Source organism: Trachurus japonicus, chromosome 13 (assembly GCF_045865225.1).
Source record: "Trachurus japonicus isolate A0001 chromosome 13, Traja_1.0".
NCBI classification, from domain to species: domain Eukaryota; kingdom Metazoa; phylum Chordata; class Actinopteri; order Carangiformes; family Carangidae; genus Trachurus; species Trachurus japonicus.
Window position 1 is genome coordinate 27,611,815 of NC_140919.1, and position 27,697 is coordinate 27,639,511.

Below are 27,697 nucleotides of genomic sequence, written 5' to 3' on the forward strand. Positions count from 1 at the left end.
TTGTTGATAAAACTCGATGACATTATAATACAGATCTGTGGATGCTTTTGTCTCATAACATACTCTAAATGAGTTACGTTCGTGTACATGTACAGATGTGTGTAAATATGTTGTATGCAGTCACTCCACAGTAATAATGAACGGTTTTCTCTCAGTTCAGCTCCTGCTCTTTATGTCATGGACATGCAGGCGTCTTATAAAGTACTTATAAGTGAACATCATCTGGTCTGTAACTTTAATGTCAATGAAAAGGATTTCGCGAAATATAAATTAGTGTTAAATCAATTTCAAGTTTATTTACAATTCAGTAAGACAGTGAAAAACACCATCCAGTAATTAACACAGAGGGGATTGGGCAGGGATTATTTATAAAGAATCTGGAAGAAAGGGCAGGATCAGGTGGGGATCCAGCTCTGTATTATAGTACAAACAGTCTGGATAACAGAACACAAAAAGCTCCCTGAAATCTGATCCTTTAATCCATCCATACTCCTCAACTAAATATCACGTCGTCTCCTCCTCCCCTCTGTTCAACTGAGACACTCTATGTTAAATAAGCTCATTTATGCTAATGTAAACACAGCGTCCTTCGGGTGGTATTTAGGAAACTGTGAAACTGATGATGTAACGTTGTGAGACTGTGTGTGTGTGTTACAGCTCGTTTGTAAAACGGATGTGAACAAGGCAGGTTAGTAAAACATTCTTTTCTTGTCTGTATGCGTCGCTCTGAATAGTGATGAGGCTGTCTTACACTACAACTATCGTTACACTGGACCTCCCACTTGTCCTGTCCAAACAGAACAGACTACGGTACGGTCTAATCGTAGTCAGAGATCACACAGATATTAGTGCACAATAAGTTCATAAAAGTGAGCTGATCAGTATATGCAGTAACAGAATTAACAATCAACTCTTTTGACCTTTACACATTTATCCCTCTACAACACATCAAGATTCCTCAACTGAATTGTTTAAACAAAAAGCAGAAGATTTGTTGTTTCCTGTCATATATGATTGTAACCTGAATATCTGGGGAATCAGATGATTCCTCGCATTGTTCTAAGCCTCCTGGAAACCCAAGGCCCCAGTTGGGCTCCACTGATACAACCAACAGCATCATTTTCTGAGGAGTAAAGCCCACTGCAGTCAGTCAATACAGGAGATACTGATGTGCTTCAAACATCAAAACCACTTAGAGAGACTCAGAATGACTCCAGCATGTCATCCTGTAGTCATCACACTAAACACACACATCCTCCAGTCTCTATTTCAACCGTCTTTTCTTTAAACCAGAACAAAAAAGCAGCTCAGTGACAGGAAAAATATTTAGATATAATATATGACTATAATAAACACAAATGACTTCTATTCAGATTCAGATTCAGATATTTTTTATTCATGTACTGTACTTAGAAAGAACGTGTCTTACAGATGAGCAGTTGCAACAGATGTACATGAAAGGGGCGTTCCCACAGAAGCAGAAACTGCTTTTAGGGTACCAGATGTTTATTTTCACTCTGATTTGCCTGGATGTCAATAAATGTCAATAAACTACATTTAAGTGACTTTAAAGTAGCATCATAACATATAAAATGACTTGACAGCTGTTGGACCAGGCTCCAGCCCCCGCCCTGCCTCTGAGGTCAGCAGCAGCAGTTATCATCTAGCTGCTGCCACAGGCCTGAAGGTATGTGCCATAATTGACATTTACAAAGACGAAGACAAATGAGATAACGAGCTGTGGTATAACCCAAAGCTAAATAATAAATGCTAATTGACACCACAGTCACTTATTGGATATGCCCTGTATACTGTATAAAACATGTGATGTATACAATATATGACAGCGGGCTGCAAGCTGGAGGCAACACATGTTACACAGTGAATTCTGGTATTGACGGAATAAATTATTTCTCGCTTTTCACACCTTCCATGGCAAGAAGGTGGATTATATGGTTTGTCAAGCTGAGCCAAAGGGGAGGCCCAGAGGAGCACTGTGCCGCTGCTTATAAAGACTGGAAATGTGTTTCAGTGTTTTTCTAGGTGTCAGCTGAATTGTATAGCACACATATATTACACGCTTATACTGTATCTATATGTGTGTGTGTATACCTTCACCATCCTTCATCCTTAACCGCCTTACTGAGACCTAAAAGTCGTAATAGATACTGATGTACAGTATTTCTTTGTTGGAAAAGTCATAATCTGTATTTGATGTTCTGTTTCTAAGCAATGTGTATATAATGTTAGCGCTTTATACTGTTATAACATAAAAAGAGACAAACATTATGACTCAGAGGCAGTACATGGCTATCGTGTAACTGCCGTATGTTTATATGTGAGGTGAAGTCAGTTCCTCTGCACTGTGTGTGAAGTCCACATTATTAAGACGTGAGTACTAAAAGGATCTGCTTCTAACATGAGGGCATCTTATGTGTTTTAGAGGCCTTATGTTTAGTGCTTTTAGGCAGAGGTGGTCGTAATGGTAGCTTATCAGAGTATAATGTATTATGTATTATGTATTATACATTACAGAAATTGACTGGATAATGAGATTTTTAGACAAAACTGCTATGTCAGTTCTTGTTTTTATATCTCAGCACCTTGATTTAAAGTGTTTTTGTTTTCTTCGGTGCACTGAAGAAAGTGAATTACACACAGACAAATAAAATCAATTGTCAACTATTGCTGTGAACGTCCCTTTTCAATATCAGGTAACAGCTGTCAAATGTGGATGTATTAGAGCCCAGTGTGTGCTATGAAGACACTGCAAGCTTTTACACCCCACTACCCCCCAATGAACCCATTCAAGAAACATAATGCATCATGAAACAAATTCTACTAAACCATCTTCTCCCGCCCTCACACACTTTCCCGTGAATCATCTCGTGTGTCATGAAAAACATGGATTATGATGACATGGCTGAGCGGAAACCATTTACTCGACATTCAGCTGTAATCTGTGAACGGTGTTGGGAAGGCGGCAGAGGATCAGCCAAGCATACACGAAGGTGGAAGGACCAGAAACTGAGCGATAGAGGGATGAAAACAATTTGTTCCCTGTAACATATTGGTCTGTAATAGTCGATCCATGGATCATCCATTTCATTTAAACACACTGTATTAGATGAGATTAAAAAGCCGTTCAGTGTGCATGTGGTGCAGGGGAATGGAAGGTACAATAACAAGTTGCTGATGCCAAATCCCCCCGCTGCTGAGCTGCGTCCTGCCTGTGGAGGATTGGATCTTATATCTATCTAATATCACTATTAAAGAGAAAATGAAACATGTCTCTTTGGATTCTGGTGTATGAGCACAAGACTGGATGTTTCGGGATGATGGCAACACAGGCCTAGACACTCCTGAGTTTTCTCAAAAGGCATTCTGGGAGATGTGGATCACTAACGATTTAAGTCTATTTTTGATACTATTTACAGTCTGCATTTCCTGCTACAGAGTATTTACATTTTGTCTGATCTATGTGGAGAGAAAATTTTATTGTTACTATGAGAGCCACCTCTCCTTTGCAGAAATCGGATTACCTTCAAACAATGCAGGTGTGTTGCCTGAAATGTATCAGAGCTGTGTAATGTTACCACTGCTTTACATTTAAGGTGGTTAGTTGGCAAACCACAGGGTGTCTTTATTGTGAAACAGCCCCAGGAAGTGTACATGTAATATACTGTATCTGCCACTAAACGGTGTTTTATCACTTGAAATATTTAGAGAAATAAGGTCACTAATTAGTTTTTCCTGTGATCTACTATTGTGTTGAAACCGGCTCTGAACACGGCTGCTCACGTTATTTATTATCTTTCTGATTTATTAAAACAATATGCAATGAATCCCCACTGCCCACAGTGTGTTCGGCTGCACTGTCAGAAGATACAGCAGCTGCTCTCACTTTGTTGGATTTATAACAGAATAACTGCTCTCAGAGTTCAATACATGTGCGATGTACGAGTATAAGCACACTGTCACCAGTCGCCATGGCGCCACTAAAACCAACCAGGACTCAAATCTTAATGACGTGAATTTAATTTGCTATCATTTTTGTGTCACTGCACTGACGACGACCAGATGTTCTCCTATATAGTAAGTGAAGAACGAGGAGAAAAATCCACAGGGGGTGAAGCCATTTGATGATCTGTGTTGCTTTTAGGGTTTGGAGTTACAGATTAGATTTCATCTCAAGAGTTGAGTTACTGTGGGGAGTGGCGTGTGCTGCTGAGGTTAATAGTGGCATTACACTTCATGAAATAAACATGGTGACTGTGTCCTTCTAACTGCATTAAGAGCCCATTGTGTGTAGAGTGCAGTGTGTGTGAGTGGCCAGCAATGGCTTCGGGGGGTTGTCTTTAACTTAATGTAACCACCAAGTAATGTAACCAAGTCTTAATAAATCTTGTGATATGTTGCTATTACCCATCTGTTGGTTGAGAAAAAGCGTCATCAGAACATCTAGTGGGGGAAAAAAACCATTACATGTTTTTACATTATGCTACATATCATCAATCTACATCGTTCAGTGCTTTTCATAAGCTATATTTGGAGATTAAGTGCTATAATTTAGCTACACCAGCGACCTGACGTGTGCATCCACTTCAGTTAGTTCCTTCCAGCTGCCAGAGATATAACCATCCAATGCATGATGGCACAGAGGCTGAGAGCAATGGAAACAGCAAGTGATTTTAAAGAGGGGGCAAAGTGAGAATTGTGTATCTTTCTCTCTCTCTCTCTCTTCTATGAGAAATCCATTAAACTACCACCTTCTATTTAAAGGGACAACGAGGAGTTTCTATTTGGTTATAAAAAAGTCTCACATTAATGTGGATGAATCTACGCTACCCACACTTGTTAATGGCTCCATTTTCGATAAATATATCGTTTTGTCTCTATCGTTATTTTGTTATTTTAATTAATGGTGGAAAAGGAAATGCTGGGCGAGCCCACCAGCGCTTCCTTAATTTCGGTTTCGCGGAAGCTCCTGAGAATAACGCCGCCGTATTGCCGTTTATGGTCGGGACTACGACGGTAACTGAACCTCTTTGAACCTCTGACTTTACATGTAATTCTTGATAAATGAAAACATGAGTCTGTCTTGCGCCGGTCAAAGAATTCTACGGTGCGCGCGGAGGCTCATAAATGTAGTGTGAAAACGCTTCGCTTTTCCAAAACTCCTCGTTGTCCCTTTAACTACTCGGTGTAAATGGCGACTGTGAAAATAAACCATTGATGTTTGGTTTGTATCGTGGAGAGAAGCCTGCAGACGTCTACAGTGAACACACAGGGCTGTGTTTGAGTGCTGAGGAGCAGTAATCAACTTATCCAAAAACACAACGACCCAGATCATGGAAATGTAATATTCACAGTGGACCATTAGCTTTCATTCATACTATACTGACACATGTACAGTAATGACTTACAACCTCGCGTATGCATGCAGGCTTTCTATTAATACTCTCTCTGCCTCTTCTACAGCTGTTAAAGGACAATTCCAGGCAAATTCAACTCAGGGGTGTATTTTAGGTCTAAAAGAATGAATCTGAAGATTTTCAGTTTAATCGCTCCTGTTTTGTGGTAGTTGCGTCTGTCCCTGCATCGCCACGGCAGCAATGAATGGGAGTGGATGTAAGTTCCGCTGTTTAGGCTGTTTCCAGCCCTCAAAGCCGCATTTTTTTTCCACAGACAGCGTCAGATGGCTACTCAAACATGCACCGAGAAGTTTATTTACTTCAAGCAAGCCGACATGTTTGTAAAAGTCGATCTAATTCAAAGTCTCCCGGAGTCTCGCGCGAGACCCAGTTGCCGTGCTCGGTGTGTTCAGGAGCAGTGGGAAAAGCTACCGCTTGTGTCATAAACACAGGAATATCAACTCTTTACTTGCTTCAAGTAAAAAAAACTTCTCGGCGCATCTTTGAGTAGCCATCTGACGCTGTCTGTGGAAAAAAATGTATACTTCAAGCAAGTAAAGAGTTGATATTCCTGTGTTTATGACACAAGCGGTAGCTCCTACTGCGCCTGAATACACCAGCACTGCAACTTCGGGCTCGCGCGAGACTCCGGGAGACTTTGAATTAGATCTAGTTTTACAAACATGTCGGCTTGCTTGAAGTAAATAAACTTCTCGGTGCACGTTTGAGTAGCCATCTGATGCTGTCTGTGGAAAAAAAATGCGGCTTTGAGGGCTGGAAACAGCCTAAACAGCGGAACTTACATCCACTCCCATTCATTGCTGCCGTGGCGATGCACGGACAGACGCAACTACCGCAAAACAGGAGCGATTAAACTGAAAATCTTCAGATTCATTCTTTTAGACCTAAAATGATATGAAAATACACCCCTGAGTTGAATTCGCCTGGAATTGTCCTTTAATAGATGTATACTAATAACACATCCAGGCCACATGTTGTAGCTACTGTCACATTCATCTACAGTTTTTAAGCTATTTGTTAGCTACTTCCACAACTTACTCCATGGCTGTGTTCGAAATCACCCCCTATCACGGATGTAGTGCACTATATAGTGTGTTCGCCATTTTGTAGTGTTGTTCGAATTCTCCGCGATTAATTTCATCTACTATGTAGTGGATGACAAAACACCCACAATGCACCGCAAAATTGAGTGAACAAGCGATGTACACTACTTTCTACTCCCGTATCCCACAATGCAATGCAGTCGCGTTTTGCCAGAGAAGAAGAGGAAGCTAATTAGCATGTTAGCTACGATTTATTTAGGCAATTTACCAAAAAAACTCCTCAGACGTATTTGCCTTCGCTCCGTTTGCCTCGCCCGAGGAGCAGGAGTTTGGCAGCAGCATCCGAACATTAACAGGCAGCATTAAATCAATCTAATAAAGAAACTGTAGTAGAATATGAAGTAAAAACGATCTGACGAGCTAAGCTAATAGCCACAGAGCCGTTAACGGCTCACGGTCGGGACACACAACAGCAGTTGACCAAACCAAACTTCGGATATTTCAACAGTTTATTGTCTGAGAAACACAACCACACAGAATCACATCCTCAAATGTTCCCGCAAGTGTCCGGTTTTTCTTATTTTATTTTTTATGTGTCCAGTTTGTTTCATACGTCCATGGTTTGTAACATGATTCTCGGCGCGTCTGCCTCCGTCACAGCAACACCTGGCGCATCAGCTGACGCAACCACGTCCAGAAAATGACCGTCTAGTGTCCGAATTCTCCTCCCGTCGTTCCCTACATCGTGTACATGATGTAGTCCACTATATCATATACATGATGTAGTGGATAGGGAGTGAGTGAGTGAGTGGATGATTTCGAACACAGCCCATGTGTCCATATTTGTCTTTGGAGCATTCTGGTGCCAGATGTCCAAGGCTGAATTTCCTATACAGTATATTCTATTATATTGTTCTGGCTTTACTGAGATTGAGAGGTCTACAAGCTGCTACAGGCCACATAGTCTCTCCTCTATATGTAGGTAAATTGATGCTGCTTAAAGCAGAAGTAAGTGGTCCGGTCGTTTTCGCTAATGCTGCGTTCCAGGCAGGCTTTTGAAATCGTAAATTACAGCTTCAAGTCACAACTTACGACTTTGTAGCGTTCCAGGCAACCCACTCATGTTTCTCCGACCTGTTTTACTGGTGAAAGTCACTATAACGGCCACTCGTAACTTCCGACCGGTGAACTCGTACCAGATCGAACTGGTACCACTTCACGGTCGGAAAAATACGAGTTTCCTTGAACGCACCATAACAGTCCTCGTCCCTACGTCGCCACATTCACGGCGTCCCTTGGCTGCACACACAGCCCTGCATGCCGTTCTCTCTCCTCATTGGATAAAAACTGTAGGATACGATAAATGTTTTCTCCTCGGCTCAGAGCAGAGCAGAGGGACTGAGAGACCCGTGTTTCAGTCCAAACACTCTATGTAAGTGATTGCTGTCGGAAGATATAACTATTTAAGACTTATATTAACACAAATATATCACTTACTTCTGCTTTAATGTTAGATGTCTGTTTTAATAAGTAGCATGATATTATGAGTTAACTTGGTTACTGTAACTCTCTGCATTGCCATGAAGTATGTCACAGCATTGCTACAGTAGCATGGGCTTAAAGTTGTCGTTGATGTTTGGACAAATACTATAATAAAACTGTCAGCGACATGCTCCAGCTGTGCAGCTTCAACAGATGCTTTTCTTTCATTGTTATCTTTTACTAATTTCCCTGCAGATTGCACAAGGACACGGCTGAGGTGGACGAGTTGTCACAATGATCTGTGATCTGTTTTTGTCTCTAAGCTTTTTTGTTGCCGCAGTGATTTAGTCAAAGATAAGACAGCATGGCTGAAGATGAGGATTTCCAAGGACTTCTGATCTAGTTTATAATATATTAATCAAAGTTAATTCTGTCATTTGACATTTGATTTGTGACTAAAGACTGAATAAATACATCAGAGCTATAATTTGAAGTAGTAGTCAGTTCCTGTGGAGATGAACTGTGTGTGACCCGGGTTGAATTTAAAGAACACTTTTCTTCTTCACTTTCTCCAGGATGTTATTAACTTCCTGCTACTTCCACTCTCTGCTGTTACTCCTTCTTCTTTCTCCCAGTTTTCCCTCCTCCTGAACTTCCTGTTTTCTTGCTCCAAATATGTAATTATGTTTCCTGCTCTGCGCTTTCTGCCTTCCTCTATAACTGCTTTAATTGTTGACAGAGGAGCTTCATGATCACACATCATGTCAGTTGACTGAAAACCGGGATTAGGAGGAAGAGTAAAACCCGCAGAAGCGTTGACTGTCAACATTTAACCCTGAGTGTGGGTAAAGTCACAGGTGTAGTGCAAGGGCCTGTGTGCAGCTATGATGTGTGTGCACACTTACGCATGGTGTTTGGGCACAATTTAACTTTGTCATGTTTCCGGGGAAAAACATTTTAAATTTCAGATCAGAAAGGTGACTGATGGAAGAATGGATGTATGTTGTCTTTTTGTCTAATAATGGTTTATACAGGCTACTGGTAGCTACTTGACATTTTTAAGTTGAATGCTTTTTGGGGGGGTTTACTCAATGCATGATTGATATTACACCTTAAAATACTTGATACTTCAAGAAAATTATATATGTTAACTTTGTCTCTGTTCCATCAGTTGTCTTAAATATCTCTTTCAAATCTATACGATAAAGCCACACTGAGTGATATGTGTATTTAGACATACACTACTATACTGTAAGTCTTGTCACCTCTCTGCATTTGGCCTTACGCTGCTGTGATCTCAACTCTGAGCACATCATACTGTACATGAACACACATGGTAGCTGTACTAGGCAACAACTATGATGATTTTCTACAGTCTCCAGTGTGTATCACCTGATGAATTATATATGTTTTAATGTAGCGTTGCTACTGTAACATTGCTTAGAGACGCATTCCTGACTGCTGGATTGATGAGGTGTAAACCCTGACTTTATTTGTCAACTCACTGTTAAGCAGCAGCTGGAATAGATTTAAATAATCCTCTGTACACACAAAGACACTATGAATGCTCCTGTGGAGTTTGTTGTGTTTCATCTGTGTCTTTGAAACACACTATTTCAACAAATCCAAATTTTCAGCACTGACTAAAGTATTTTTAAATATGTACTGAATCAATCTGTCATCTAGTGGAGAGAATAAGACACAAAGCCCTCAAGTGCTCGTGGAAGACACTGAAATGGATGGAAGACGAGAAATAAAGAGCAAAGTCTCATAAAGTCTGCAAAAGAATAAAATGAAATTCAGTGCTGAAGAAAGTAAACCCAAAGGAATGCTGGGACTTCATCCATAAGCTGGGAGGGATAAAAAGATCTGAGAGGAAATAAAGTTTGATGGTGTGGAAGGAACCAAGGTGACAACTGTGGACCCACAGGTGGTGGCATTGGATTTGGGGTGAAAACATACATATATGCATGTAAATGTTTACAAAACAAATAAACATTGTAAACAAAATATATTTGTGATTATAAGTTAGTTAATAACTTAGTGTCATATTATTTCTTGGCAGTATTATAATTTTATTAGGGGCCTCTCTGGGCCCGTGTTAATCATGGGCCCCTAGAATCCTTATCCCCCCAATGCATAGATATGAATATGTAGAAAAGTTGCTCCTTTCCTGCTGTGTGGCTCTAGCTAGTGTTATTAATCAGAATACTTTTGAACTACTGCTCCCTTCCCATTGTCTTCAAAAACTGTCCAGTATCCATTTGACTGATTGAATTTTTGGCAAAAAAGGTACTGACTCGATTTCAAGTCACTGAATCGGATCGTATCGTTCTAAATGAATCAATATCGTCCTTGAATTGTATCGTGACCATGAATCGTGATTTGAATCGAATCGTTAAAACAAATCGTTATAGCTATTCATGTCTCTTTTTATATCACTTAAAACCTCCCTTAATTATTTCTATCTTGTATAGTTGCATCATTACATCATTTTACATCTTACTGTGGTTCCTCCTGCTCTCAATTATTGTTGTTGGGTTCTTCTGCAGTTGTTCTTGTGTGTTTTTTTCTCTTATTCTTGTGTTTTTCTGCTGTTATGTCAAAGCATTTTGTGAATCCCTGATACTACAGACTACTGTGCAAAACAAACACACAGTCTCAGACTTCAGTAAAGGAAAGATCACCTGAGAAGACAGTATGAGGAGATCACATGTTCCAATCATGGCATTTTAAGGTGTCATATCCATAGACTGTATATCATATCAAACAAAACAAAAAAACAAAATCTTCAGATATCTTGTGGGTTTGGTACAGTGACTGTTAACACAACGATGGAGAGTCAGCTGAATGACTTTGTTTTGCAGGTGTTAATCATGATACACATTAAAAATGAGCTTCTTCTGTGAGATTATAGGGATTCAGACTATTGATCATTTCCAGGCTGTTTAGTTTTACTGCCTCGGATGAGTGATGCTGCTGCTTACGAAATAATTCTTTTTCATCTTTATGTAACAATAGATCATGAAAAATAATAAAGCAGACTCCTGTGCAGGGGCACAGCTGAACTCTCTGTTCTCCATCAGTGCAGCATTCATTCGGTGATTATAGTATAATTATAACAATAAAAAGTAACAATTACAATAATGATAATCATTTGTGAAACATGGAGTGTGAAGATCTCATTTTAAATCTGTGTACATCACCTAGGACATTTTGTGATAATTCACATTTTTTAGTTGCTGTGCATGATAGATGCTTTTCAGAATCATAATCAGAAAACCTTTACTGTCCCCTGCACATAGCAGTGGAATTTTTTCTTAGACGTGTGCATATGTGTGCATAAAAGAAATATATTCAGTGCCTGTTAATATAACAACGTATTTATTTTTAGTATGTATAAGAGCGTGTGTGTGTGTGTGTGTGTGTGTGCGTGCGCGCGTGCGTGCGTGTGTATCTGTATCTGACCTCATTAAAAGCTCTTCTCATTGGTTTCTGATAGTTTAGGTTTCACCAAAAAGTGGAAGACAAGATATGAATAAAACAGATCCAAAAACATGTTACCCAGAGTTCTTAGCTCCACACTGAGAGAGCAAAGATGATAACATCTAATAATAACTGTAACCATTGTGTAAGTCATGAAATTAAATCAGAAAAATACATTTAATACTGGCTCAACTTGAAAATACAGCACTTTTCAATCTTATCAACCAACTCAAAGCAATCTGGGAATCGGTACCTTATCCTGACAAACTTCTCACCATGAAGGAGCCAGGAATTAAAACGCAGAATTTCTCATCACTGAACAACCCACTTTGCCCTCTGAGCCATGCTGTTGGACATACAGTAAAACATCAAGAGATTTTGAGAAAACCTCAGACAACCACAGTAAATCTACAATTACAAAAGCCATCTGAGGTACATGTGCTGTCCTAACTGCACTTGAATGAATGAATTTATTTATTTAAAACAGGGACAATGCACAAAAAACATTAATCTTGTAAAAGAAGAAGAGATGCTTTGAGCCAGGTTATAGCACTTAGATTTCACTCTTCATGTCAACACAGAAAAACAAATGGATGGACAGAAATGTATCAGTCAAAATTTGATTGATCGGTGTGTCATTGGAAAACAACTGAGCTCCAATTTCCACTTTAACTCCCATCATTACAGCTACAGTACTGTAAACTTCAAAGTGGCATCAAGCCCCAGAAGAACCACTGACCAGATTAGAATGATTTATTTCCTCCTGCTGCATAACAGCTGGCACATCAGAGTTTGGTGACAGTAAATTGCAAATGTGCGACTGCACAGCATGTCTCATCAAACACATAAAATAGGTACTTTAATCTGTCACTATAACAGAGCACCAAAAATAACCTGAAGTACTACAAAACGGTCACACTGTTGTAAACATCTGCACTGATGTACTGTACAAATGCAAAGAAGATGAGGAAAAGGTAATAACACAGACAATGACAACAATGTGAACCCTGTATGACCTGGTTTTCTTCACAGATAAGTGAGCTGGACTCCATCTAAGTCACAAATGTGGACAAACACAGTGTCCCAAGTAGCTCTAACACAGCATCTCTACTTGGTTAAGGTCTGGACTCTGAGTGGACCACTCCAACATGTGGATTTTCTTCTGAGGTCATGCTGATGTGGATTTACTCTGGTGTTTAGGATCGTTGTCCTGCTGCATCAGCAGCTTGCAGGTGGACTATCACCCTGACAACATCCTGGAAGAGACCTGGATAAATGAACTTTGATAAAACTGGGAATTCATTTTCCCTGCTCAGGCCCAAAGGCAATAGATCAATCCCAGATCCAGATGCTCCCTCCATCCTATTTCACCTTTGGGAAGATGTTAGGTTGGCACAGTGAACTGTTTTTCACCGTACATACACACAGCACTGCATGTTCTTTCCATTTCTTGATAGAAACTCCTCTGAGATCTGTTTTTGGGGCCAGGTTCACATCAGCAGATGTTCTTGTGAACAGCAAACTGAAAACTGAAAAGTCCAGGTGTCTCTAACCCACACCTGCTTTTTCATTGACTGGACTTGTTTGATAACGGTTTGATGGATGTGTTCAATATGGAACAGAAGAGCACAATGAGTTCGAACAGATGTGTTTGTTCATTTCGTAACTTATGAAGAATGAATTAATGAAAGAAAGAAAGAAAGAAAGAAAGAAAGAAAGAAAGAAAGAAAGAAAGAAAGAAAGAAAGAAAGAAAGAAAGAAAGAAAGAAAGAAAGAAAGAAAGAAAGAAAGAAAGAAAGAAAGAAAGATGAAGATCAGATCATATTTTAAGACATGTATTGTATAAATAATGGAGGTAATTCCAAAGGGTTCTCTTGTCACAGTAAATTACAGAGCTGTGCATAGAAGATGAGACGGAGGAAAAAGAGCGGATTTACACCAAGACACAAGAGTTAGACCCCCCCCATTCATCCCCCTCTTCTTCTTTTTCCTTTCTCCATCTCTGCGTCTTTCTCTCCCTCACCCATTCTCAACTTAACTTAACTGTGTGTGTGTATGTGTGTGTCTGTGTGTGTCTGTGTGTGAGTGAGAGACTGAGAGCCATCCATCCATTTTCCACCTCCAGTCGCCTTCTATAATTATAATAATCCTTTCTTCCTCCCATGCAAACTCATACTCCCCTCATTACAATGTGTTGCAGTGTGTCTCTGTGTGTGCACGCACGCACATAAAAAACAACACCCCCACCTTTCTAATCACACTTTACATCATCTGTCACCTTTTCCATGCTGAAACAAGAGACCGGACACACACACATACAAACACACGCACTCTATGTATGTGTTTACCAGACATGTATAATGCAGGGCCTGGCTTGATGCAGAGTGTGTACAGTGTGTGTGTGTGTTGTGATCATCATTTAACAAGATAACCTGATACATTAGATACGGATTATCTGACAGACACAAACACACATGCCAAACACACACCACTGCTGTGGTGTAGTATAACTCAACTTAAAATGGTGTAGTCTATTTATTACTTTTCTCAACAGTTCACGAATTTTTCGCGACTACGTCGCGAAAAACTGCGCAAAAATTTTGCATGTAAGTCAATGGGACGGGCGGGAAAAAAAGAGCGAAAAAGACCAATCATTGGAGTTTAACAAACGTCTACTGCTCAGGCATACTTTCACCTAGAGACTCCATTTAAACTTTAAACAGTAGACACAAGTCTTGTGTATTGTCGTATTACTCCACGTTTTGATAGGTCATATCGTTTTTGATCAATCCCTGATCAATGACCATGATCATTTTTGGAGAAATTATGAGTTTATAATGGGTGTGTATTGCATGGAATGTTCGTGTCAGAGTGCGTGACATCATCGGTTAGAGTGGGAGAGAGTGAAGAAACATTCTGTATTTTTTCTGGATAAACTGTCAGCACGGCCACAATTTTCACTCTACACACATAATTTTTTCAGAATTTGTAAGACAAACTTGTTATCTCTCATGTCATGTGCTCAAAATATCAGAGAGACTTACAGAATTGACAGAATCAGCCTCTGAGTGCGGCCACGTCTGTCTCTGCTCCTCATTGAGTCCAATACAAATATTTTCTGAGAGGAGCAGAACGGCCTGATGTTTTAAAACTGCCAGCGTCGCCAAAATATTTACTGTAGAAACACCAAATCGTACCGAAATTTTCAGGAAGTCCTTAGAGCAACGTTGATCTGTGTTTTGTTCTGATAGGAGTTACCGTTTTCTCACCCTAAGCCTAAATGTGAGACCGGTGCAGAGGCAGAAAATGGCTCTTTTTCTCCACGTTTCTGTCTGTCTCAGCCTGCGGGGGCCCCTATCGCCGTGGTAACCTCTTTGATCCTCAGGCCAGAGCTCGTTAACTTCATAAACAATCCACCTGGCGCTCGTTTAAATGTTTATAAACACAGACACAGCTAAATCAGACTGACACAGGATGCAGCTCATAGTCACACACACACACACACACACACACAGACTCTAGAGCCAGCTTCATGTGATTACAGTTACACACACACACACACACACACACACACACACAGGTAACCTAATGTGGTTACAGCTCCTCCATATCAGTGCTTATAGAAAGATGATCATGTGTCTGTCTGATCAGCTCTGTCTTGCGCTTAAGATCGTGGGTTTGATTCCCATGTTGACAGAGATGGCAAAATCGGCAGTAGCCCTGCGGCCCATTCAAAATTTCCCGAGAGGAAATTTTCTAGTTTCATCTATGCAGGCCTACAACTCAGTTACTGTGTCAAATTAACATCTTTGCACTTTTGTGTTTGTTGGAAATATTGGAGAATTTTAATAATCAGTGCAAATTGTTGTGCTATTTGTGATTTTCTGCCAATTAAATAATAGATGAATCTCACCTCCTTAAGTTTGCGTAACCATCGGCAGGAGCTACAGTAATACATCTGAAGTGCAGTGAGAAGAAATCTACTGAAAGTGTGGCCATGTTCCCCAATAACGTCATGTCAATACATTATATTATAATAACCATTATTTTGTTAGTGTTCAACAGCTACAGTTCCCAAGAGCTTGTGACCGAATTTCTGGAACAGAGGCTCAAGGGGGTGTTGATGTTGACTAAGGTCCTATGGGTGCTGGCCATTGGCACGCTCTCCAGACCTCATGGGAGCTGGTTTAGCACCAGTGATAATATCCAGTGCAGTGGCAGAGTCAATATGGATGGACAGAGGGACCTGTCAAGTGTTCAAGTTACACCAGATTTTGAATACTTTGGTATTTCAGTTTACTTGTGTTACTGACTCAATACCACCTGCAACATTACTACTGTACAGAATCATGAAAGGTTGGACAGCGGATGAAGAAAATACATTTTGGGTGGAGGCTGGTAAATCTGCACTGCAGAGAGAAATCTGTAGTTTGATGGAATTCAAAGAGGAGAAAAAGACTAACAGATAAAAAAAACTGCAGAGAGAGACGCCAGAGGAGAGGGAAAGTAGAGAATAAGGGAAGGAAAAGGGGAAAAGGAAAAGAAAAAATGTTAAATAGCAGAGGTGTGGAGAACAAGAGGAGAGACAGGTGAGGGATCATCAATCATAAGGATATGAAGGAAGAAGAGATTAGATAAAGAGAGCTAAGCTGAGTCAAAGCAGGTGAAACAGGAAAAGGAGGAGGCAGAGAGAAGTGAGAAGGAGGAGGAGAGCTGGATGGTGTGAGTGGGAATTAAAAGACAAAAACAAGAGGGAAAGACTGATCAAAAAGACAGATGGATGGTAGGGAGTGGAGGGGAGAGGAGAGGGAAACTTAACAATGGTCCGACTCAAAGGGAGAGAAATACCGCAGAGAGAGTGAGGCGATTTACAAAGGAGTGAAAGAAAGGAACTGAAGAAGGGAAGGGGAGGAAGTACATACAGAGAGGAAGTAGAGTGATAGAGAGGCTCCTTCTTTTCATCACTACTCTGCTTTAAATTCATCCACACAGACCCAGGGTGCAGGAGAGCAGCTGCTCTACACTGAGATAAATCTGCAAACAGAAGTAGCTTCTGGTCTTTATGTTTTATGTATTTGTTTATGCCTGTATGCTCCTATAGGTCAGCGTTAGACTTATAACTACTATGAGAGGGTCCGTTGGATCTGTGTCATACATAAATGTGAGGCTCTGGAGTGGACATCCAGCAGCTGCATGAGCTGCTGGAGGACAAAAATGAGTAAAAGGAAACAACGCTGCAACGTGTAGAATTCATGGAGGGACACTCTCACTTTCTCCGGCTTTGGGAAAAGAAGCTTTACATCATCAAAGATGAGTGTAGCCATTTTAATTTGATTTGGAGTGTGCATGCATGGATTATGTAGATGATGACCCACTGTGCAGGTCTGGAGTCCATCCTCCAATTTAAGTGTCATGTAATGAAAACAACTGGAAGTCTGCATCCTCGTTTGCAAGTGAGTAAATCTCTGCTCCTCCTCCTCCTCCTCTTTCCCACCATTCCTCTCAGCATTGGCAACAACTGGACCCGGCGGTTTTCTATTTGGTCCCATTTGACAGAAGCGGCCCTGTGTGAAGACTCTATAGCAAAGGTTTTGTTGGAGGGAGCCCAATGAAAATGTGCTCCCCTCACAATCACGGACTTCTTTGTGAAAGGATCTGTGACCAGGAAGTCAATTCGCCTGTTTCCATTACAGAAAAATAACTGTGTGTGTGTGTGTATTCTTCAACAACTAGACTCATTGGGACAGAAATGCTTCATGCTTGAACCTTCCTCCTGCGGCTAAAAAGTCTTAAGAGATACTAACATATTACTTTGCTGGAAAAGTCATAATTATTATTTGCTGTTCTGTTGTCAGGTAATGACTCTATAATGTTACCACTTTATACTTTTCACATAAAAGAGACAAACATTATGACTCAGGGGCAACTCCCCTCTCCTCTCAGAAAACTAACGCTCATCCCCTCCCTCCTCTGTATCTAGGCAGAGAACACAAGAGACAACACACGGCACAGACACAGGATGGTTCCCGTCACGCTCGGTGTGGTGCACTCAGCACGGCACCGTCTACACAACCACTGATGTTGCCTGCTAGAAATAGGATGGGATGGTGGTCAAGCAGTGGCAGTCAATAAACCTGCTCAGTTCCTCAAGGAGACACAGAAGGAGTCACAGCTCATTATAGAGTTGAGAGAGTCACTAGACCAAAGCTTTAAACTTATCAAATCAAACTTCAATTAATTAAATCTTAACTTTACCGTAAAATGAATCAATATTTCCTTAAGACTTTCATATTTTGCTTGATATGATAAACTGTTATTCCACTTTAGTCAAATCATTCATATTGTTGACTATACAATACATAATGTTACTGTATTTTATCTGACTTGTTTTATGCAAATCAACTGTTGAGCTCACTGTGATAAAATGTCTTATCTTCCACAAACAAAAAGTAAAAGTAAAGGGAAAAACATCTTTTACAATGAGAATGTGGTGTATAAAAAATACATGCCATTATATTTTCATCATTTGTCTTTTGTCTATTTTTTATTGGACATACAGGGGGGTTTAGCTGATACAGTATCCAGCAGGAGATGTGACTTATATCTTAGACAGCTAAGTCAGACTTATTGATTCGGGGTCTTTTTCACTCATGGTTGGGATGTCAGATCTTTCTAATGGAGAAATATCGATTATGCTTCAATCATTTTGACCCAATAACCTAAAACTACTGGTGTGTATCTGTGCGTGCTGTTCATAAAAAGTAATGTATTGGCTTGTTGGACAAAAGCATTCAGGTTGAGAGGCAGCAATGAAACAGTGATATTGTTTTGTCCCTGGAGATAATGAGGTTGTGGGTCGAGATTTCCCCGGGCTCGCTGATTTGTATTCTACAAACAGAAGGACTGGAAGTAAAGAGGAAATATGAAAGCCTCTGGCAAACATGAAATGATTAAAGGTAGTGTGTGTGTGTGTGTGTGTGTGTGTGTGTGTGTGTGTGTGTGTGTGTGTGTGTGTGTGTGTGTGTGTGTGTGTGTGTGTGTGTGTTTGAATCTACTCAGCTGTCACTGTTAGCACATTCAGGAAGGTCAAATATCACAGCGGCTTTTACTCACAGCTAAAAAAAGAGAGATGTTGGAAAAGAAACTACACATCCTGTCTGAGCTCAACTAATATCAATATTTGTCCAATAACATAGAATATGTTATGTAGAAAATCTAATGTTTCTAATATATAGAAAAAGTATGAAAGAGTCAATCTTACTGTAATTTCATGTCACTTCTGAGCGAACATATCTTTTACCTTTATGTGATTAATGAATTGAAAACCATAGAGTTTATTTTTACCATGACACAACACAAGTACAAACACACACATGCAGCACAGATACTGTATATCCACTAAATGAGATGCATCCATTTCCGAGGTAATCAAGTGTAATAAAATGAAAGTGATACGGTGTAAATAAAGATGAGCGGGAACGCATAATGGTGTCAAAATGACCTTGTGACAATCCTTTTTTCGCTACACTGGAGAGAGATAGAGAAGAAATCGCTTCACCGTGAATAACTGTGGTTATTATAGGAACATGGTCATCTCATGCTCGTCTTGTTTGTCAGATTAGCTGTACAATCACAAATACAACTCTGTAACATGGAGAGATGAAAAGAGAGGAGTGATGAGAGAAAAAAAGAGAGAAGAAAATCTTAAAAGCAGCTGAAAAAGCTTCCTCTTGGCTCTGGAGTAAGAGGGGGGATTGGTGGAGGAGTGAGCTACGTACCTGGACACAAGTCGGAGCCATTGATCCCAGGGTCTAAAGTAATATTCTAATAAGCAACTTTAACTTCTACAAAAGTCTGGAAAGAATCTTGAACTACTACTCAAGTAGCCTACTGCTCTTATACAAGACTGCGTACAGTATACCAACATATTCTCTTAGGGGAGGATCGCCCACAGCAGATCAACATCCACATGAATTTTACATTTCACTGCAACTCTCCAACCTTTGTATCATTTAAAGTTAATCGCATGGAAGTCTATCGAACTCACGTCAACATAACCTGTTCATCTTCATAGTCTGAAACAGCAGTATCAACAAAATATATTCTATGTGCAAACACTACTATGATCACCCTGAATCAAAGGGATTGAATTAGAGAGGAGCACCCACGTGTCACAAACTGAGATACATGTGGCGGTACCCTGCGTACCAAATGACATTCAGGTGTTGGCAATGTCAGAAACAAAACATGGGGACAAAATAACAGAGTGAGAACTCCCTAGAGAGATAGTTTGGCTCACAGACATCAGATGTTTCCCTTTCCATTTGGCTGGAGCTACAGCCCAGTCAGTTTCAAACATGAGTGCAAACAAGGGCACAGTGTGTGAAGTTTACAGATGTCACTTTACAGAATTCATGGAAATCAAAGTTTGGTAATAAAAGCAGGTACATTTTGTTGTCACTGGAAAGGTGAATGTGTAAGGATACCTTGGATAACAACATAAGTGGGTAAATGTAGGTAGTAGGTACAGTGAGAGGGAAAGTCAGGACTTTTTAAACAGAGGGAATAAGAGGGATGACCCTAACCCAATGAGCAGAAGGAAAGAAAGAAAGAAAGAAAGAAAGAAAGAAAGAAAGAAAGAAAGAAAGAAAGAAAGAAAGAAAGAAAGAAAGAAAGAAAGAAAGAAAGAAAGAAAGAAAGAAAGAAAGAAGGTTATAGTCTGTCACTGGCAATAAGTCCCTGTCCTCTTGGTACATGTATGATACATTACATGAAGTGCCAAGGGAGGACACACACATACACACACACAGAGTTGCTGACGGTGTGCATTTACACAGTGACCATCATAACAACATTCATAAACACTATGCACATCAATACAAGCGGAAATAGTTGCCACACACACACATCTGTACACTATGTGTGAAACATCAAGTCTGGTTGTGAGTAAACAGTTGTTTTGAAACAGACACACACATGCACATGCATACAGAGCAGTGTTTGGTTTCCTGGCAATGGATAACAGCAGTGAGATGTTTAGTATTCACAGGGAAGAGGGGAAACCAGAGCAGAGAGAGAGAGAGCTGGTTTTAGAAACGGCAGCCTCTTCAGGACTACTTCACTGATAGTCTTGTTTAGTGTGTGTGTGTGTGTGTGTGTGTGTGTGTGTGTGTGTGTGTGTGTACTTTTTGACACAAATGCACAAAGCTAGTTCACTTACCAAAGTCAGGAGGTTGTGGGAGTTCAGCTGCCCTGTAACAATAGAAATGTGATTAGTGAATATCCTGAACACAGAGAATTAAATCAGACATGTTTAGCAAACACAAAAAACAAAATCAACTATTTATTTCTCATTTCAGTCATAAAAATATGAATTAGCTCAAATTTCAGCTAAAATCTAAAATACAATGAATTCTTCCTCACACACACACACACCCTCCAACCTTGTATGCACATGTACAAGTCGTGTACTATTTTTGCTACGATCTCCCACAGTGCAGCTTCCTCCCAATACCAAACCAGTGTCTGAATATCCTGAGACACTGAACCAAACCCAACAGTCATAGATCAATTAAAAAAGAACATGTTTGATGTTTTTTTTTGTCTGTGTAGGACAGTCAGTCAGTCAGCATTATTGTTGAACATAGGGGGAATCCAGAGGGTTTAATTTATTTGTCTTCAGAGAGTATGTGTTTTGGTGCTGATTACTCAGCACACACCAGGTCACACACTGAAAGTTTTATAGCTTTTCTTTCAAATCCCTTAAAACGTTGGTGATTAATTTATTCTTGCAGTCATTGTTGAATGTTGTTCACCTCTGCCAAAACGCCTCTGTAAATAAAAGAGTTTACAGTAGAGGATAAATTAAATGTAACGGCAGAGAATCCAGCAGGCTGAGGGGCTGATGAGGTGACAGCTCGTTTAGCTACCTAATCTACCGACCTATCTGCCTGACTGTCTCTATGTCTGTCTGTCTGTCTGTCTGTCTGTCTGTCTGTCTGTCTGTCTGTCTGTCTCACTGACTGTCTCTCTCCTTTTTGGGACGTGCCTGAGATTGTGATGAGGACTCTCTCAGGAGAACAAAGCTGCACAGATTGGATGATTGATCACAAAATAAAGAGAAAAGAAAGTGCAGGCAATGAACAGAAAGAAAGAGAGAGGTGTAAAAGAGATGAGAAAGTGTAGAAAATTTAGCCAAAGAGGAATGTGTTCTGATACAATATAGTTCAAGCTGTTATAGATGCATTAGGGTATATTCTGCTTCTGTCCTGTTGCAGATTTAACCTCAGGGCAGCTGCAGCCATCAGCCTTGAAAACTATATTACAGACTTTACAGATGGGATGAGATGGGCAATAGAAAATTACAAGCTCCACTGAACATCAAGTGACCTGCAGGGCTCTTTGACCACCAGTAGAGGTGTCCTGAGCAGACAAGTGCTTTAACTCTGGGTGTCTGCTGATTCTGTTTTTAGTACCATCATTGACTTTAGTATATTAACTGAGATTTACTATATCATTATTATTATTAGAGTGTTACTATTTACAACTAATTTATTATAATAAAAAATATGTATTTGGCAGTGAAATAACAGTTAACTACTTAAGCTAGCACATCTCTTGCATTAGTTTTTTGTTTCAAATATTTAAGATATTGGTTCTAAGATATTAAGGTCCAGAACTATATAAAAGTAGATTTCCACATGTAGTGTGATTATAGGTCAGGTCTAGGTTCTTTATCAATACTGTAAATGTATCAAGGCCTCAGTCCACAGAGAAGTGCACAAAGCCTGTATTCACTGAAACTTTGTGATATCACAACACAGCCGCCACTGCCCTGAGTTACATCCCAGGCCTCACCCACCTGGACCCACCGTTTAACCTTGGAGGATCTGGTTTCTCTCGTGTTTTACCTGAATTATGCTTCTTTTTTTTCTTCTCTCGGTCAATGAGAGGAATAGCTCAGAGCCTCCTCTCTCCTGACTGGTGGACACTGACTTGTTGTTACTAGAGCTCCAGAGAGAAGCCAACAAGGGGAGATGTAAAAAATACTCCGACATACAATACTAAGACAGTTTTTGGTTCTTAAAACCAAAAGTATTATATTTTTTGGGGAAAAATTTAAAGAAACCACCGGATAAGTTTTAATGTGGGACCATTAAGTTTATAAATTTGGATTATTAACATGATAGGAATCAAAGTAACTGGGAGAATGTGACTCCTGATATTGGAATGAAATTGGAAGAGATGGTCAGCTGCAGAGAAGATGTTTTCCTCTGCTGGAATTACTGATCTGAACTAGTATAGACACACTCTTATTATTGCAGTGCAGAGTGAAGCTTCATCCATCAAATGTGATCTCTGGACTCCTTGAATACAGAGACAAGCTTTCTAAGAGCACTTAACCAGACATCAGACAAATTGCATTTTGGCCAGCCATCAATTTACTTGGTGAGTTTTCAATAATTAGCAACAGCTGATTTGATCCGCTGCCCACAATTTCTGACATTCTAAGCAACAGTCAGTGCCAACACAAAATGAGAAGCTGCAGGATGACTGCTGGTTTTGTGCACTGATCTTTGTTAATGATAAATTTCACTGCATTTTCCAACCTCAGTGTCAGTGACTCTCAAATCATTTTTCTCTATCACCCATATGCAGCGAACTGCTCCGTGTCAAAGGTTCAGACTGCAACACTAAGGTACAACAACGTGAACAGGGTTTGTCGCAGCGCTGCTGCAGAAGCTCAGTGTTGTGCTTGCAGGTGATTTTGCTTTCACCTTCTGCAAAGTTTATCCTGAACCAGCTGCATGCTATTTAAAAAATATGGGGAAAAAAGGCCTTGATGATGCATTATGGTCGGCCGCGTGTGTTTCAACTCTGTTTTAAAGTAAAGCTACAGACAAGCAGAGGATCCCAAAGTTAGAAGGAGAGACCAAGGCCCAATTCCGATTCTATTTTTCATCCCTACCCCTACCCCTCGCCCTACCCCTAGCCCTTAACCCTTGCCCTTGAAACAGAGCTACAAGGAGTAGGGTTGAAAGTCAACCCCTACGAATTGGGACACCACTTCAACAATCACATACGTCATCAGTCGTCTCTGCTGGCTTTCACATACAGTAAGCAGACGTGACGAGCTTTTGCCACAAATCCTCTATTCAGAACCACGTTAACTTAATAAAATAAAATAAAATTTAATGAAGAATGATCGTTTCATTGTAAAACATTTATTTATTGATGTAAATGTGGTGATTTCTGTATAGGCTACAGATCCCCCAGGCAGTGCTGCTCCTGTGTCCAAAACACATGAAGCTTCACTTTTAATTCAAACAAATTAATGCGACAATTGTTACATTTCATCAATGAGACCAGCATTTATCTCCTAAAAAGAATGTAACTATGCGGCGGTAAACCTTTAAAACCCTGCGGGTAAGTTAATTAGCGGTCTTCTTTTCTACCGGGACGAGGTCGGGAGGTTGGCCGGCTGACAAGCTCTCCGGACGGGGTGGTGTCTCCATGACGAGCCGTTGATCTGCTCCACAGGTGGAGGCTCCAACGTGGAGCTTCACTTCTCCGAAAAACATCGGAGCAAACGTCTAAACAGCCTCATGTGGATAAACCGACCGCACATTGGGGATCTAAACAGCTACTTTCTCGCATGAAAAAATATTAAAACTTAACAAAATGACGTAATAACAGCGCTACAGTGAGAAATACAACAGCTGCCGGTTGCCGCAAGATGCATTCTGGGAAACTTGCCATAGCCCTCGGTCCGTAGTGTGCCCCTGAAAAATCTCCGTTTCGAGGGCGAGATAGCCCTACCCCTTCCCCCTAACCCTCGTCTGAACCAGAATTGGGACACCCCTACCACTTCACGTGAACGCGCAAAACGAAGGGTTAGGGCCAAGGGCTAGGGCTAAGGGGAGAATCGGAATTTGGCCTAAGTGTCTCCCTGATGCCACAGGAATACTGACATCCATCATTGGTTGAGAGAGGCACCAAAGCACAAAAGCAATTAAAAGGGATATAAATGCTACAAAGATGACTATATTTCAGGCCTTTCAGGCATCATTCACACAGGTTTATGATTCATTTGGCAATTAACAAGTGTACAACCTCTTTACACCATTTCAAACAAGCCGTACATGGTCGCGCAGACTTCTCACCACCAAATGCAACAGCAGCAATAATTAACACATTTCCCTGTGAAGGAAGCAGCAGTCACACCTGCAGCTCACCATCACCAACAGGAAGTGTTTTCAGTTAAATTGCCGACACATCCTCCAATCATAACAACCTGAAGAGGTGCAAGGTGCTCCAGTCCTTAGTTGTTATGGTTACAGTAATAAACACACAGTTAAGGTTGCAACATGGTTTGATTAAGGCACAAAAATGCTTGGTTGATTCCTTCAGGAATGTTAAAGGACCTATGTCATCGTTATAATGTCATCGTCATGGTTTCAATGATAAACAGACTCGGGCAGACAACGGGCAGTCCGCTGTATGAATGTCTGTGTGCAGTCACCCTGACCGCCACACATCTGCACACGCTGCCTCCCTGATGTGTTTGTGCACCAGACTCATCGTCTTCATCTGACCAGACTCATGCTATTGGCTAATGGCTGTCATGTGTTACAGCTTATTCTGGAGATGTATTAATTGACTGTTCCTCACCATTACAACTGCTTCATTCTGCTAGAGGGGGAAAGATAATTTAAAGGTACATTTTCATACCTTTCACATGCACTGTTTGCAGAGCAGAGAGCAGAGATTTGGAAGCTAATTAATCATTTACACACATTCACACACCCAACAACACATCAGAGGCCAATGTGGGTTCAGTGTCTTGCCCAAGGAGGACATTTCAACATGCAGACCGGAGGAGCCGGGGAATTGAAACACCCACTTCCCGTTTGTGAACGACCCGCACTACCTCCTCCTGAGCCACAGCCACCCACATTAGCGAGTTTGGATTGAATAGCAAGTTAGGATTCTGCCCACTTCCACAACACACTGGCGTTAATAGTAGAGTACCAATATATTATCACAACACAAACAAGAAGCAACAGATTTATTCTTGTTACAACAAGGGAATAATTCTGGAGCAAAGGGACTCTGGGGTAAAAACTACCTGCCTGATGTTACTGTTTTTTCACTATGCAACATAAGAGAATAGCAGACATCGCTAGAGCTGTTACAAACATCACAACCCTCCACAATGAAGTTAAAACACCACACCCTGATCAACACACTCAATCTGTGATGCAAGACTCACTCAGTAAGAGAGAGAGAGGGGCTACTGTATCTTTAGCTGCTAAGCTTCACAATACAAGGTGGACTTCACAAAGAATCACAATTCACAATCTTAATCACAGTCTGCAAAGTCCTAACCAGAAGTTGTGCTTCCTATTTTTTCTGCTGTTTGAACACTTTGCTCAGGTGCTTGTTGTTCCTCTACACCCACAATGTTGTCCTCTGTTTACAACTGTGTACAACCAACCTCACTTTTAGCTCATTTCCTTGGAGGATTTGTTTGTATAGTGCTATTGTTTATACATGAGGTGCTAAACTGTATGTAGGTGTTTTGATTTGAAGGTTCAGTTGCTACAGTATAGTGAGCCCTAGCAGGGAGGTCTCTCATCCTGCAAACCAACTGTGACTCCACCGTCTTGGACATTGTTGTTGTTCTGCTTTGGTGGAGAATGTGAATGTTACTTTGCCAAGTTTACCACAGCTGTTAATCAGAATAAGAACAGCCACCATTAGCTGCAGTTAGCAGATAGCTGCTAGTTTTCATTGGTCGGATTAGCAGCATTTATTTTACTTTTGAAATTGAATATCTAAAAACTGCATGTTTTTATGATGCACTCTGTACTGTATGACCAATCTGAATAGCAGATGTCAAAGGAAGATGGTCTATGATATGAAACTTTTTTAGATCGCACACACACTACACTACACAAACATACAAATACAAAGAGAAAACCTGAATTAAAGCAGAAGTAAGTGATATATTTGTGTTAATATAAGTCTTAAATAGTTATATCTTCCGACAGCAATCACTTACATAGAGTGTTTGGACTGAAACACGGGTCTCTCAGTCCCTCTGCTCTGCTCTGAGCCGAGGAGAAAACATTTATCGTATCCTACAGTTTTTATCCAATGAGGAGAGAGAACGGCATGCAGGGCTGTGTGTGCAGCCAAGGGACGCCGTGAATGTGGTGACGTAGGGACGAGGACTGTTATGGTGCGTTCAAGGAAACTCGTATTTTTCCGACCGTGAAGTCGTACCAGTTCGATCTGGTACGAGTTCACCGGTCGGAAGTTACGAGTGGCCGTTATAGTGACTTTCACCGGTAAAACAGGTCGGAAAAACACGAGTGGGTTGCCTGGAACGCTACAAAGTCGTAAGTTGTGACTTGAAGCTGTAATTTACGATTTCAAAAGCCTGCCTGGAACGCAGCATTAGCGAAAACGACCGGACCACTTACTTCTGCTTTAAGTGAAAAACATTAGAAACATATCAGACTACAGTGATGTGAGCCCACAGGCAGAGCAGGTTGCATATTTAACCCTCAGTGATTTGCTCTTCATCCTGCTGCTCTCCAACCTGTTCACCCAACAGTGTTCTCACACCTCTCAAAGCGGAAGGCGAGGAGGAGCTTTGACAAATTTATCACAGTAGTGCTGAACAAGTGTTCATGGTCATCGCCAGTGTTGGATGACACAAATAAACCAAATTTCATGCTTTTAGCTACACCTTACTGTTTCAATGTAAACACAGTCTTATTGCAACACTGTTATTTACTCAACAAATCACCACTGAGCCATTGTAAAATGTATGTAATCTTTCTTCTGTGTGTTTGTGTTTGTGTTTGTGTTTGTGTTTGTGTGTGTGTGTGTGTGTGTGTGTGTGTGTGTGTGTGTGTGTGTGTGTGTGTGTGTGTGTGTGTGTGTGTGTGTGTGTGTGTGTGTAAGACAGGTATGAGGCAAAGAACAGGTAAAAAGGTCAACCTAGAACACTAATGAGAAATGCATAGTCTCACCCTGTGACTAAGGCTCATTAAAACATATTGCTGCTCTTGTCATTCAGGAAACCATTAGCACTGAGCCTGTGGGTCCAGGCTCAGAGCTGTTAAAGAAACTGTAACTGGACACAGAGATGGGTGTAGAAGATGGTCACAGATAGATAGACATCCGGAGTGTGACATGAAGACAGGAAACAACAGTCTGGTGTCTGATCATCACTTCACC

The 27,697-nt window shown here is 40.7% G+C and overlaps 1 protein-coding gene across 1 annotated transcript in view; it reads right to left on the reverse strand.

Annotated features, from left to right (window-relative positions):
• slc8a2b (solute carrier family 8 member 2b) overlaps positions 1-27,697 on the reverse strand; it is a 174,782-nt gene that overhangs the window by 95,539 nt on the left and 51,546 nt on the right. The window lies entirely within an intron of this gene.